Genomic DNA, 9,168 nt, shown 5'->3' on the forward strand with positions numbered 1-9,168 from the left:
CAGGGGCAGCCTCGGGGTTCCTCAGGAGTCACTGCAGCGCACTTGGTCCTCGTCAAGCATTGAGGCGGGACACTGGGGGTGCCCCTCGAGGGGGGACGGGTATCTAGGGGCAACTTCAGAGTGTCAACAGGGCATTGAGGGGACTCAGCGTTTCTCTCAGGTCACTGCAAAGGGAAATCGAGCTTCATCTCGAGTGGACAGTCGAAGCTCATTCTTTTCTACGAGTTGCAGTGGGAAGCTGGGTGTGCCTCTCGAGTTCCGACAGGAGGCGCATCAGGGAACCTCTCTTGTTGCCTCTGGGAAGTCCAGGCTTCCTTTGGCGTTGCCAGGGGCCAGCTGGGCTTCCCCTCGAGTCGCTGCAAGGGAATTGGGTCCCATGTGTCGTTGGGGGGTGACTCAGTGACCTTTCATCTTGGGGCCGGAACCGGTGGTCTTGGGGCGTCCTCTCGAGCCTCAGTAGAGGAGACAGGCCTCCTCTTGAGGTGCGAGGGAAAGTAGGGAATCCCGTCGAGTGGAGGCAGGGAAGTCGGCCCCCCCTCTCGAGAAGAGGGAGGCAACACAGGGCCCCTCTCGAGCTGCATCTGGAGACTCGGGGTTCTGCTCAAGTGGGGACAAGGGTATCTAGGGGAACCTCTGGGGCTGCCTAAAGGGAATCAAGCCTCCTTTCAAGTCCCAGAGGGAACACAGGATTGCTCCTGAGCCGCTGAAGGTGCAAAGGGCCACGTCTCGCGTTGAGGGGCAATCTCGTGGACGTTCTCGCCTTGTGTCGGGAAGCTCGGGGTTCTTCTCAGGTTGGTACTGGTATCTCGGGGGACACCTGAGGTCGCACGAAATAAGTCAAGCCCCCTTACCAGTTGGGAGAGGAACCGTGGGATTGTTCTCAAAGCCCTGCAAGGGAAAAGGGCCTCATCTCGCGATGAGTGTGGAATCACGTGGGTTTTCGCGAGTTGCGGTGGGGGGCTTTTGAGTTGTGGCGGGTACTCCAGCCAGTCTCCCCTGTTACCACAGCAGGGTCGGGGTGCCTCCTTTCGAGTGATGAGGGGCAGGGGCAGCCTCGGGATTCCTCAGGAGTCACTACTGCACACTGGGTCCTCGTCAAGCGTTGACGCAGGACACTCGTGGTGACCCTCGAGGGGGGACGGGTATCTCGAGTCACCTCCGGAGTGGCATAAAGGGAGTCGAGGGGACTCAGCATTTCTCTCAGGTCACTGCAAAGGGGAAATCGGGCTTTATCTCGCATGGAGGGTCGAAGCTCGTGCTTTTCCATGAGTTGCAGCGAGAAGCTGGCGGTGCCTGTGGAGTTCCGACGGGGGGCGCCTCAAGGAACCTCTCTTGTTGCCTCTGGGAAGTGCAGGCCTCCTTTGGCGTTGCCAAGGGGCAGCTGGGGTTCCCCTCAAATCGCTGCAAGGGAATTGGGCACCATGTGCCAATGAGGGGTTGCTCAGTGACCTTTCGTATTCGGGCTGGCACTTGCGCATCTTTTCTCGAGTCTCAGTAGAGGAGACAGGCCTCCTCTTGAGGTGCGAGGCAAAGTAGGGATTCCTGTCGAGTGGAGGCAGAGGAGTCGGCCCCCCTCTCGAGATCGGGGGGGATTGCGAGGCCCCTCTCGAATTGCGTCTGGAAACTCAGGGTTCCACTCGAGTGGGGGCAAGGGTATCTTGGGGAACCTCTGGGGCCGCTTAAAGGGAGTCAAGCCTCTTTCAACTGCCAGAGGGAACTGAGGATTGCCCTCGAGGCACTGCAGGTGCAAAGGGCCCCGCCTCGAGTTCAGGGGGGATCTCGTGGACGCTCTCGCATGGTGCCGAGAAGCTGGGGTTTCTTCTCAGGTTGGGACGGCTATTTTGGGGGACTCCTGGGGTCACCCGAAAGGAGTCAAGCCCCCTTTCAAGCCGGGAGAGGAACCAGGGGATTGCTCTCAATGCCCTGCAAGGGCAAAGGGCCTCTTCTTGCAATGGGCGTGGAATCAACGTGGGTTTAATCGAGTTGCCGTGGGGGCTCTTGATTCGTGGCGGGTACCTCAACCAGTATCCCCTGTTATCCCAGCCGGGTCAGAATGCCTCCTTTCGAGCAGCGAGTGGCTGGGGCAGCCTCGAGATTCCTCTGGAGTCACTGCAGTGCACTGTATGTTTCTTCGGTGTATGATCAGTAGTTTCCAAACACGTTTCGAACTTTATATTGTTAAATTTATTTGTAAGTATTCTTTTTTTTTTTTGCTATTGGGAATGAAATATTTATTTTGGAGTTGTTTCCTGGTGTTATCTTGCATACACTTTATAAACCCACACACGCTTTCATAAATGCTCTTATTTCCTCATGATTTATTCCCTCCAAAATCTTTTTTCTCTTTTCTTTTTTTTTTTAAATACAACAAAAAGTTTAATGAGCAAATTTGTCTTAGCAAATATGAAACTGCCACAGAGAGGAGGAGAGGGACAGGGGCCACATGGTGGGGGGGCAGTTCCGGGTGACTAGAGAGAATCAACTACGTAAGAAATCAGGAGGACACCGGGGCAAGGACCAGAGGCCAGGAGGACGGGAGCTGTGGTCCTGAGAGGGAAGGGGCAGGGTCCCAGGCCAGACAACAAAATTCAAAAGAGTTTGGCCATAAAATACAAACAGGCTATGTTTCTACGGTGGGGAAGGGTAAGAGAAAGGGTATCCGGGAGAAGACTGCTTCAGGGAGGGGCTGTGGGGGCCCGACCCCACCCTGCTGTCACCCCCTCCCCGCCCTTCCCTCTGTGTCTGTGGCTGTGTGTGTCTGTGTGGGTCTGTGTGCACACTTTCCCAGTCCCCGCCCCGCCCCACCCCACCCCCACCATTAATTGCTGCCATTCCAGTTGCTGCCGGCTGTCATTCGGTTATCACTCCTCTGCCCATCGTCTTCAGAGGGGGAAAACGGGGGGAGCAGGAGGGGGAGAAGCCCCCAGCCAGCTCCGCCCCTGCCCTCCCCGGCCGCCTCTACCAGAAGTCCTGGCGGTGGTAAGAGTCGGGGTCCCAGTATTTTGTGAGGACCACTCTGTTGGCGAACTTGCGACCCGTCAGGCCCTGCATGGCTTTCTGGCAGTCAAACACAGAGGTGAACTCCACGAAGATCTTCCCGCAGCCAGGCACCTCCATGCCGTGCACGGGCTGCAGGATATCGATGGATTTGACCAGTCCATACTTGCCACATTCCTCTCGCATGTCCTCCACGATCTCCTCATGCTCCTCATCGTCCAGCAGCTCCTTGGGCAGTACCATGTTCATCAGACACAGCATCTCCGTCGGGTGCCCGCCCATCTACACCTGCGAGTTCATCAGGCCAGGCACTTGCAAGATCACGGGGGTCTGGTTGATGGTGCTCAGCGTGGCATTCTTGGCGCCCACACTCGCCCTCTGGACCAGCAGCTTCTTATCTCCCAGCTGCATCCCGTTCAGCCCCGCGATGGCCTGGTCCGTGACGTTGATGTCCACGTACTCACAGAAGGCGTAGCCCTTGGAGAGCCCGGTGGCGCTGTCCTTGACCAGGTTGAAGGCCTTGAGCGGCCCGAATAACGAAAGCACCTCTTTCGGGAAGCTAAGAGTTCATCTTCAGTTCCGACAGGGGGGCGCCAGGGAGCCTTTCTTGTTTCTTCTGGGAAGTCCACACCTCCTTTCGCATTGCCAGGGGGCAGCTAGGATTTCCCTCGAGTCGTTGCAATGGAATTGGGCCCCATGTTCCATTGAAGGCGTACTTGATGACCTTTCGTCTTGGGGCCGGAACTTGCGAGTCTCCTCTTGAGTCTCAATAGAGGAGACAGGCCTCCTCTTGAGGTGCGAGGCAAAGTAGGGATTCCTGTCGAGTGGAGAAAGGGGAGTCACCCCACCTTTTGAGATGATGGGGGGCACATGGGGCCCTTATCAAATTGCCTCTGGAGACTCAGGTTTCCACTCAAGTGGGGACAAGGGTATCTAGGGAAACCTCTGGGGGCGCCTAAAGGGAGTCAAGCCTCCTTTCAAGTACCAGAGGGAACTCAGGATTGCTCTCAAGGCACTGCAGGTGCTACGCACCCTGTCTCACGTTAAGGGGGAATCTCGTAGACGCTCTTGCGTTGTGGTGGGAAGCTCGGGGTTCTTCTTCGGTTGGGACTAGGATCTCGGGGTACACCTGAGGTTGCACAAAAGAAGTCAAGCCCCCTTTCCAGCCAGGAGAGGAACGAGGGGATTGTTCTCAAAGCCCTGCAAGGGAAAAGGGCCTCATCTCGCGATGGGCATGGAATCACATGGGTTTTCTCGAGTTGTGGCGGGGGGCTCTCGAGTTGCAGCAGGTACCTTAGCCAGTCTCCCCTGTTACCTCAGTGGGGTTGGGGTGCCTCCTTTCAAGAGGCGAGGGGCAGGGGCAGCCTCGGGATTCCTCAGGAGTTGCTGCAGCACACTGGGTCCTCATCAAGCATTGAAGCAGGACACTCGGGGTTCCCCTCAGGGAGGACGGGTATCTCAGGGCACTTCTGGAATGGCATAAAGGGAGTCAAGAGGGCTCAGCGTTTCTCTCAAGTCACTGCAATGGGTAATCGGGCTTCATCTCGCTTGGAGGGTCGAAGCTCACGCTTTTCCACGAGTTGCAATGGGAAGCTCTGGGTGCCTCTCGAGTTCCGATGGGGGGGGGCCTCAGGAAACCTCTCTTGTTGCCTCTGGGAAGTCCAGGCCTCCTTTGGCATTGTCAGGGGGCAGCTGGGATCCCCTCGAGTCACTGCAAGGGAATTGGGCCCCATATGCCTTTGAGGGGGGTACTAGGGAACCATTCGTCTTGGGGCCGGAAATGGCGCATCTCCTCTTGAGTCTCAGCAGAGGAGACAGGCCTCCTCTTGGGGTGCAAGGGAAAGTAGGGATTCCCATTGAGTGGAGGCAGGGGAGTCGGCCCCCCTCCCGAAAGGAGGGGGGAACACGGGGCCCCTCTCGAACTGCCACTGGAGACTCGGTGTTCCACCCGAGTGGGGACAAGGGCATCTCAGGGAAACTCTAAGGCCACCTAAAGGGAGTCAAGCCTCCTTTAAAGTGCCAGAGGGAACTCAGGATTGCTCTCGAGGTGCTGCAGGTGCAAAGGGCCCCATCGCTAGTTGAGGGGGAATCTCATGGACGCTCTTGCGTTGTGGCATGAAACTCAGCGTTCTTCTCAGGTTGGGACGGGTATCTCGGGGAACACTGGAGTTGCATGAAAGGAGTCAAGCCTTTCCAGTTGGGAGAGGAACTCAGGGATTGCTCTCAAGGGCCTACAAGGGGAAAGGTCCTCATCTCGCGATGAGCGTGGAATCACGTGGTTTTTCTCGAGTTGCAGTGGAAACTCTCGAGTTGTGATGGGTACCTCAGCGAATCTCCCCTGTGACCTCAGGGAAGTCAGAATGCCTCCTTTCGAGCTGCGAGGGGCACCTTCAGGATTCCTCAGGAGTTGCTGCAGCAGAATAGGTCCTCATCAGGCATTGAGGCAGGAAACTCAGGGTTCCTCTTGAGTTGGGACGGGTATCTCGGGGAACCTCTGGAGTGGCATAAAGGGAGTCAAGCTTCCATCTGAGTTTCGAGAGGGAACTCAACATTTCTCTCAAGTCACTGCAAGGGAATCGGGCTTCATCTCGCGTTGAGGATCGAATCTCGTGGTTTTTCACGAGTTGCAGCTGGAAGATTGGGGTTCCTCTCGAGTTCTGATGGGGGACTTCAGGGAACCTATCTTGTTGCCTCTGGGAGGTCAGGCCTCCTTTGGAGTTGCCAGGGGCAGCTCAGCTTCCTCTGGAGTCGCTGCAAGGGAGTTAGGCCCTATGTGCAGTTGAGGGGTGTACTCAATGACCTTTTGTCTTGTGACAGGAACTGCGCGTTTCCTCTCGAGTTTCAATAGACGAGACAGGCCTCCTCTTGAGGTGTGAGGGAAAATAGGGATTCCTGTCGACAGGAAGCAGTGGACTCGGCCCTCATCTCGAGATAGGGGGTGGGGTGGGGTGGGGAATATGGGGCTTCTCTCAAATTGTATCTGGAGACTCGGGGTTCCACTCGAGTTGGGACAGGTATCTTGGGAAACCTCTGGAGCTGCCTAAAAGGAGTCAGGCCACCTTTCAAGTGCCAGAGGGAACTCAGGATCACTCTCGAGGTGCTGCCGGTGAAAAGGGCCCCATCTCGCGTTGAGAGTGATTCTCGTGGATGCTCTCGCATTGTGGCGGGAAGCTCGGGGTTCTTCTCAGGCTGGATGGGTATCTCGGGGAACACCTGGAGTTTCATGAAAGGAGTAAAGCCTCCTTTCATGTTGGGAGAGGAACCCGGGGGTTGCTCTCAAGGCCCTGCAAAGGAAAAGGGCTTCATCTCGCTATGAGCGTGGAATCACGTGGTTTTGCTCAAGTTGCGGCAGAAGCTCTCAAGTTGCGACGGGTACCTCAGCAAAACTCCCCTGTGACCTCAGGGAAATCAGGATGCCTCCTTTCGAGCTGCAAGGGACAACTTCGGGATTCCTCAGGAGTCGCTGGAGCAGAATGGGTCCTCATCAAGCACTGAGGCAGGAAACTCAGGGTTCCTCTAGACTTGGGAGGGGTAGCTCAGGGAGCCTCGGAGTGGCATAAAGGGAGTCCAGCTTCCATCCGAGTTTCGAGAGGGAACTCAGCGTTTCTCTCAAGTCACTGCAAGGGAATCAAGCTTCATCTCGCATTGACGATCGAATCTCATGGTTTTTCATGAGTTGCAGCTGGAAGATTGGGGTTCCTCTCAAGTTCTGACGGGGGACCTCAGGGAACCTCTCTTGTTGCCTCTGGGAAGTCAGGCCTCCTTTGGAGTTGCCAGGGACAGCTCGGGTTCCTCTTGAGTCACTGCAAGAGAATTAGGCCCTATGTGTAGTTGAAGGGAGTACTCGATGACCTTTCATCTTGTGGCAGGAACTGCGCATTTCCTCTTGAGTTTCAATAGATGAGACAGGCCTCCTCTTGAGGTGTGAGGGAAAGTAGGGATTCCTGTCGACTGGAAGCAGCGGGCTCGGCCCTCATCTCAAGATGAGTTGGGGTGGGGAACACAGGGCTCCTCTCGAATTCCGTTCGGAGACTCGGGGTTCCACTCAAGTTTGAACAGGTATCTCAGGGAACCTCTGGAGCTGCCTAAAGGGAATCAAGCCTCCTTCCAATTGCCAGAGGGAACTCAGGATTGCTCTCTAGGGGCTGCAGGTTAAAAAGGAGCCGTCACGCGTTGAGGGGGAAATTCGTGGATGCTCTCGCCTTGTGGCGGGAAGCTCGGGGTTCTTCTCAGGTTGGGACAGGTATCTTGGGGAACACCTGGAGTTGCATGAAAGGAGTCAAAACTCCTTTCAAGTTGGGAGAGGAACCCGGGGATTGCTCTCTAGGCCCTGCAAGGGAAAAGGGCCTCATCTCATGATGAGCATGGAATCATGTGGTTTTTCTCGAGTTGCGGCAGGATGCTCTCAAGTTGCAACGGGTACCTCAGCGAATCTCCCTTGTGTCCTCAGGGAAGACAGGATGCCTCCTTTCGAGCTGTGAGGGGCACCTTTGGGATTCCTCAGGAGTCGCTGCAGCAGAATGGGTCTTCTTCAAGCATTGAGGCAGGAAACTCGGGGTTCCTCTCGTGTTGGAATAGGTATCTCGGGGAACCTCCGGAGTGGCATAAAGGGAGTCAAGCTTCCATCCGAGTTTCGAGAGGGAACTCAGCGTTTCTCTCAAGTCACTGCAAGGGAATTGGGTCTCATCTCGTGTTGATGATCGAATCTTGTGCTTTTTCACAAGTTTAAGCAGGAAGCTTTGGGTTCCTCTTGAGTTCTGATGGAGAACCTCAGGGAACATCTTTTGTTGCCTCTGGGAACTCAGGCCTTCTTTGGAGTTGCCAGGGACATCTCGGGTTCCTCTCGAGTCGCTGCAAGGGAATTAGGCTCTGTGTGCATTTGAGGAAATACTCGATGACCTTTTGTCTTGTGGCAGGATCTGCGTGTTTCCTCTCGAGTTTCAGTAGATGAGACAGGCCTCCTCTTGAGGTGCGAGGGAAAGTAGGGATTCCCGTCTAGTGGAAGCAAGGGACTCGGTCCTCATCTCAAGATGGGGGGGTGGGGTGACACAGGGTTCCTCTCGAATTGCATCTGAAGACTCGGGATTCCACTCAAGTTGGGACGGGTATCTTGGGGAACCTCTGGAGCTGCCTAAAGGGAGTCACACATCCTTTCAAGTGCCAGAGGGAACTCAGAATTGCTCTCGAGGTGCTGCAGCTGAAAAGGGCCCCGTCTCACGTTGAGGGGGAATCTCATTGATGCTTTCGCGTTGTGGCGGGAAGCCCGGGGTTCTTCTCAGGTTGGGACGGGTATCTCACGGAACACCTGGATTTGCATGAAAGGAGTCAAGCCTCCTTTCAATTTGGGAGATGAAGCTGGGGATTTCTCTCAAGGCCCTGCAAGGGAAAAGGGCCTCATCTCACGATGAGCATGGAATCACGTGGTGTTTCTTGAGTTGTGGCAGAAGCTCTCGAGTTGCGACGGGGACCTCAGCTAATCTCCCCTGTGACCTCAGGGAAGTCAGGATGCCTCCTTTTGAGCTGCAAGGGGCAGCTTCAGGATTCCTCAGGAGTCGCTGCAGTGGAATGGGTCCCACCGCTGCAAGAAGAGTGGTGCCCACACCACAACTAGAAAATCTGCCAACACCACAACTAGCTTGGAATACCCTGCCAACAGAACAAAGTTGCAAACTGCTGCAGCTAGAGAGGATAATGCACATCACAACTAGAAAGAAGCCCCCCCAAATAGATAGGAGGCCCTGGAAATCCACTAAAAAAGGAGACCACCAGCACAGCCATATACAAACCTCCCGCCACAACTCCAGAAGAGCCTGCATTCCTCATGTGGAGAAGTGCCCCATACACACCACAACAACTGAGGGAAATCAATGCCCAATACAACTAGAGAGGATCTCCCTCACCACAACTAAAGAGTTGATCACCCATCACAACTAGAGGGAATCAGTTTCATTCAGTCACTCAGTCGTGTCCACCTTTTTGGGCCCCTATTGACTGCAGCACGCCAGACCTCCCTGTCCATCTGCAACTCCCAGAGTTTACTCAAACTTATGTCCATTAAGTCAGTGATACCATCCATCAAACTCACCCTCGGTCATCACCTTCTCCTCCCACCTTCAATCTTTCCCAGTATCACTCTTTTCAAGTGAGTCAGTTCTTCACATCACGTGGCCA

At 55.3% G+C, this 9,168-nt stretch overlaps 1 pseudogene; it reads right to left on the minus strand.

Moving 5' to 3' along the window:
* Nucleotides 1-2,832: 2,832 nt before the first annotated feature.
* On the minus strand, nucleotides 2,833-6,246 carry LOC145534838 (splicing factor U2AF 65 kDa subunit-like; annotated as a pseudogene).
* Nucleotides 6,247-9,168: the final 2,922 nt, after the last annotated feature.

This window comes from Giraffa tippelskirchi, chromosome 14, assembly GCF_054371585.1.
Source record: "Giraffa tippelskirchi isolate mGirTip1 chromosome 14, T2T-mGirTip1v1.2.pri, whole genome shotgun sequence".
Classification (NCBI taxonomy): domain Eukaryota; kingdom Metazoa; phylum Chordata; class Mammalia; order Artiodactyla; family Giraffidae; genus Giraffa; species Giraffa tippelskirchi.